Source organism: Lipotes vexillifer, unplaced genomic scaffold (genome assembly GCF_000442215.2).
Source record: "Lipotes vexillifer unplaced genomic scaffold, Lipotes_vexillifer_v1.1 scaffold702, whole genome shotgun sequence".
Taxonomy (NCBI): domain Eukaryota; kingdom Metazoa; phylum Chordata; class Mammalia; order Artiodactyla; family Lipotidae; genus Lipotes; species Lipotes vexillifer.
Genome location: NW_006786634.1, coordinates 89,518 through 95,517, shown reverse-complemented (window position 1 = coordinate 95,517; position 6,000 = coordinate 89,518).

Sequence of the window (6,000 nt, the reverse complement as noted above, 5' to 3'; positions counted from 1 at the left end):
GAAAAAAAAAAAAAAAAAAAAAATTCAGTGAGGTGGCTGGTATATTAAGAAAAAACTGTTTTCCTATATACAATCTAAGACAAGATAAAAAAATATAATTGAAGGGAAGCACCTATTAACCACAGTCACAAAGAGATTAAATACCTAGGAATAAACTTAATAAAAAATACAAAACATTTAAGTGAATGAAAATTTAGACTACTACTGAGTTACCCAAGAAGACTTAAATAGAAAGGTATTTTCTCATCTTAGATAGGGAAACTCAATATCATTATGATGTTTATTCTCTCCCAGTAAAACTATATGTTTAAAATTCTCCTCAGTAACTGTACTAAGAGATTTTTATATGAACTACAAAAACTATTCTAACTTTCTTATGTTAAAATAAAAATAATTTTTAGGGAAATTCTAAAAAAAGAAATAAAAATTATTGCTTTTGAATGTACTCACTGAGGATAGTTAGTCCTACAGGATATTGAACATATTATAGTTATATAGTAATTTAAAGGTTGGTACTGGCACTTGTATAAATAATGTATAGTTCAATATAACAGTATAATGTCCAAATATAGGCTCAATATATTTGTGAATTTGGTGTGTGTTAAAGGTGGTATTGAAAAATCAGGGGACAAAAGATGAATTATTCAATAAATGGTGCTGAGACAACTGAATAGCCATCTGGAGAAAAATAAAATTGGTTCCCATCCCAATTTCATATGGAGCAAAGATTTTACTGTAAAAAATTAATCATAAAAGTATTAAGCTAAAGCATAGTGAAAATTAAATAATTTTCAAATAAGAAAGCATTTGTAAATGTCATATAAAACCCAGAAGCCATACAAGAATTTTTCCATAAATTTAACTGAAAATAACACTTCTGTGGCAAAAGTAACCATAAGTAAAAAAAAAAAAAAAAATTTAGAAAAAATTAACACATATCATAGGCAAAAAGCTAATTTCTTTAATATGTAAAGACTTTATATTCATTAATAGGGCAACAATAATCCAATAAAAATAAGAGCACAAGTCATAAACAGTTCACAAAAAGAAATTATAGATGACTCAAACGTATTAAAATATACTTAAGTACTTTCAAAATGGAAGATAAAGATAAATGAAAACCATAGTGAGAGGTGAAAATGCTATTAGATTAGCAACGATTAAAACAATTCGATAATGCAAACTTGTATTTTATGTGATATGAGCTAATTAGAGAATAATAATAAGAATTAACATTTTTTGAGTGCTTATCTTGTATCAGGTACTGTTCTGAGTTTTATATGTATTTATTAACCAGTTCCTCACAATGATCCTATAAAACACGTACAATTCTTATTCTTGTTTTCAGATGGTGAAACAGATCTAGAAAGAACTAACTTGCCTAGTTGTGACAAAAGTAAGTGGCAAAAGTAGAAACTGAATGGAGATCTGGCTAAAAATTATGCAAGTAGCTATAATCAGCTATTGTTTGTCTTCCAAATGATCTGTAATAAAAATTACAAATATAGTCATTTTAACCCTGAAATTCTACTGTCAGGGTTTTGTCCTCCATATTTACTCGTAAAGGTACCAGAAAATGAATGCACACAGATGCTCACTGTAGCCTGGTCTGTGATAGCAGTAGATTGGAAACAAAAGTTTCTTAGGAACTGGTGATATATACTATGGTATAGCCATACAGTGGAATCCTAGCCAGCTGAAAGCAAAATGAGGAAGTTTTTCAACTATGTAGTAGTACATATACTACTATTTGTATAAAAAGAAGTATATATTTATAGTTTGTGTGTGATGTTATATTAGAATATCTTCAGAAAGATGCACAAGAAATTGGTAATTGTGTGGCTCTGGGGAGGGAAATTGGGGATAGGCATAGGAGGAAGATTTACTTTTCATTGTATAGCCTTTGGTATTGTTTACATTTTGCACTATGTAAATGTATTATCCATGCAAAGCAGAAATATGTACATGGATTACATTTTTTTACATGGTTTTTAGAAATAGCTTCACCAATATTCTGAAATGTTCTCTGTAGAGAGGGGAAGGGCATGTACCCTTTTGGGAATGGCTGCTTTTAATAACAGCAGGTGTGATGAGAATGAGTTGTGTTTGGGGATGGTGTTGAGGGGCATTGAAGGTTGATAGCTATTGACCTGGACTGCTTCTCTGCTTGCAGAAACATTTCCCACATCCTTATAAGAGATGTTGAGGTGATGCTGAGGATCACCCTCCCTGTTCTTACCTGTCCCCATTGCCCACATCAACAGCAGATGCTTGAGGTGTCGGTATGCCTGGACTGTTACGTTTGAGCCTTCTGGAGACATATTCAAATGCTCTCTCTTTGCCCGATTGTGCACTTGGTCATTCACTGGTTTGTTCTAATAGTCCAGAATCTTTGCTATCTTTTTCTTCAACATCATAGTCCCCAAGTGCTTAGAAATAACCTAAATCTGAGTGTTTATTCTAAAAGGAAGGACATTTAAGGCCAGAGTGGCAAAGGGATTTGCTTTCTCAAAGCTTCTTTCTTGCCCAGTGATTGTGGCTTCTTTTCTGTAGACTCAGCTACTCCCAGACACTCTGGTCTGCCTCCTTCCTGGATGGCTTTGCCTGTTAGCTGGAACTGAGGGGCTCCCCATCATTCTAGGCAGAAATTTTATGGTATAGAGATTTGGTGAATTGGATGAGGAATTAAGACATAGCTATTGATGATGCCATCAGTATTTTTTCATTCAGTCTAAATTTGGTTCCAGGCACTTTTCTGGATTATGTTTGTGTTTGTTATCATTGAATAATGAAGAGCAGCAGAGGTGTTCTTGGAGAAACAGCTTCCTTTTTCACTTTGCCATAAATGTCTCCACTGTGGTTATTTTAGTATGTACTTGATAAAAAGATTCTGAGCTATAAAAACATGCGATTGGACATTGGCATTGGTTAAATAATTTGCCAAGGTGTTCATTTCCAGGTAAAGGAGGAGACATTCTGAGTAGCATGTTTCTTCTTGGTATTTAGGGCAACAAAGCTCACTCATTGCCTTTAAAAATTCACAGATGACTCATGAATCAATTAAATTTTTAAAGTAGCTCATTATTTTAAAGTTAGCTTTAGGTGGTTGATCATGATTAATAGATAACAGAATTTTAAAAATTAATGAAAAATGACTGCATCTTGTTATTGTAACACTGGGCTATGAATACTCTAGTGTAATTAATGATAAAAGTGATGCCTAGGGCTTCCCTGGTGGCACAGTGGTTAAGAATCTGCCTGCCAATGCAGGGGACACGGGTTCGAGCTCTGGGCTGGGAAGATCCCACATGCCGTGGAGCAACTAAGCCTGCGAGCCACAACTACTGAGCCCACATACCACAGCTACTGAAGCCCGCACGCCTAGAGACTGTGTTCTGAAACAAGAGAAGCCACCACAATGAGAAGCCTGTGCACCACAATGAAGAGTAGCCCCCGCTTGCCGCAACTAGAGAAAGCCCGTGCGCAGCAACAAAGACCCAACGCAGTCAAAAATAAATAAATAAATTTATAAAAAAGTGATGCCTATAACATGAAGTATGTGAGCAAATTGTTATAACCATTGGCTCTGACAAATACTTATGCCACAAATCACCATTCAGGCCTATTATGTGCAAGATACAGTAGTAGCTGCTAAGTGCTTCTTTGCTACACACTCACAATCATACATATACTTTATAACAGACTAAAACTAATTTCAGATGAATTAAAGGGTGAAATTTTAAAAAGTCAATGAAGAAGAAAATGTTTCTGAAAACAATATCTCCAAATGGGAAGCAGATTAAATTAAGAAAATAAAGTCAGTAGTTTAAATCAAATTAAAAAAAAAAGAATAAGCTGGAGAAAATAGAAACAAACAACTTGAAAACATTTCATCAGTTTATGTATAATAACAATTTTACTGCTATTATTAATAATGCTGCAATACATACTCTTTCTAAATCAAGAGTAGTAAAAAAAAAATCCATGTCTAGTAGCAGAGTAATCATTTAAAGATGGAATCATTTTAATGCATTTTTTTACATGAAACTCTTTTTTTTTTTTTTTTAAATTTATTATTTATTTATTTATTTGGTTTCACCAGGTCTTAGTTGTGGCTCGTGGGCTCCTTAGTTGTGGCTTGCTGGCTCCTTAGTTACAGCAGGCTGGCTCCTTAGTTGCAGGAGGTGGCCTACTTAGTTGCACCTCATGGGCTTCTTACTTGTGGCACACACTCTTAGTTGCGCCATGTGAACTCTTAGTTGTGGCATGCATGTGGGATCTAGTTCCCTGACCAGGGATCAAACCTGGGCCCCCCCTGCATTTGGAGCATGGAGTCTTATCTACTGCGCTCTCACTCATGGGAGTCCCTTATTCACTTTTTAAAAAATTTTAATTTTATACTGGACTATAGTGAATTCTGGTTAAAAACCAAACTGCTTATTTTGGCTTATAAGGCCCCTCTTCCTCCCTCTTTTAAAAAACCTGTTTATTCTCATCTGTGGTCACTGTTCCCCAGCACCTCTTCTCCAATAGCGTTAAGAAATCCAAATGTCTGTGTTCTCTCTTACCTCCTTCCTTGCCTCCGTTTCTGTGTCCAAGAGGATTAGAGAGGTTGTGTTTGAGACTCCTAGTGTTCATCTGGATTCAGGTAATTAAGATACCTCTCCTTGCCTTGGCCTGTTGTTGCAAGTCCCTGAATGCTTCAACATAGAGCTTGGTTTCCTTAATTCTGTCCATATCTCCTTTAATATTCCCTTCCTTAAAATTTCATCAAATTCCAAGTGAGGGGCCTCCCTGGTGGCGCAGTGGTTGAGAGTCCGTCTGCCGATGCAGGGGATACGGGTTCGTGCCCCGGTCTGGGAGGATCCCACATGCCGCGTAGCGGCTGGGCCCGTGAGCCATGGCCGCTGAGCTTGCGCGTCCGGCAACGGGAAAGGCCACGACAGTGAGAGGCCCACATATCGCAAAAAAAAAAAAAAAAAAATTCCAAGTGAGGTTGTCACGTTTCTTGCTAGCTCCATAAATGATACAGCATTTCAAAATTCAGAATTAATTATTGATATTTTTCACATTTTCTCAGATTAAAAAAAACTTTATTGAGGCATGATTTATACACAATAAATGCACCTACTTTGATCATCTAGTGTGATGAGTTTTGGTAAATGTATATACCTGTGTAACCACCACACAGTCAAGAAAAAGTACATGTCCGTTACCTCCCAAAAGTTTTCTTTCACTTTCCTGGTCAAATTTCCCACCCCAGTTCTCTAATCTGCTTTCTGTTACTATAGATTAGATTTGTGTTCTAGAGTTTTAGCTAGATGAAATCATACATCATGACTTGTTTGTATCTGACTTCTTTTGTTCAGCATAATGTTTTTGAGATTCACCCACATTGTTGCATTTATCAGTAAATCATTTCTTTTTATTGTCAAGCAGTGCTCAGTTATATGGATATTTTACAATTTATTTATCCATCCCCCTGTTCATGGGTATTTGTTTCCATGTTTTTATTTTTTTGGGGGGGCTAAATGCCTAGGAGGAGAATTTCTGGGATGTATAGTAAGTGTTCAACTTTAAAAGGAGCTGACATACATTTTTACAAAGTGGTTGTACCAGTTCACATTCTCACCAGCAGTGTATTAGGGTTCCAGGTACTCCATATCCTCAACTAGTACTTGTTATTTTCAGTATTTTTAATTTTAGCTATTCTAATGGTTGGAGCTATTTCACTGTGGTTTTAGTTTGCATTTCATTGATGACTAATGATGTTGAGAATATTATATACTTTTTCATCATCCATTTGTCCATTAAAAATGGGGTTATTTGTCCTATTTTTGAAAACATGCATTCTGGGTACAAGCCCTTTGTCAGATACATGCATTGTAAATATTTTCTCCCAATTTTCCTTGTCTTTATTATCTTAGTAATGTTTTAGAAAGAGCAGATAGTTTAGACTTGGAAGTCCAATTTAACTTTTTTTATGGTCTGTGAGTTTTG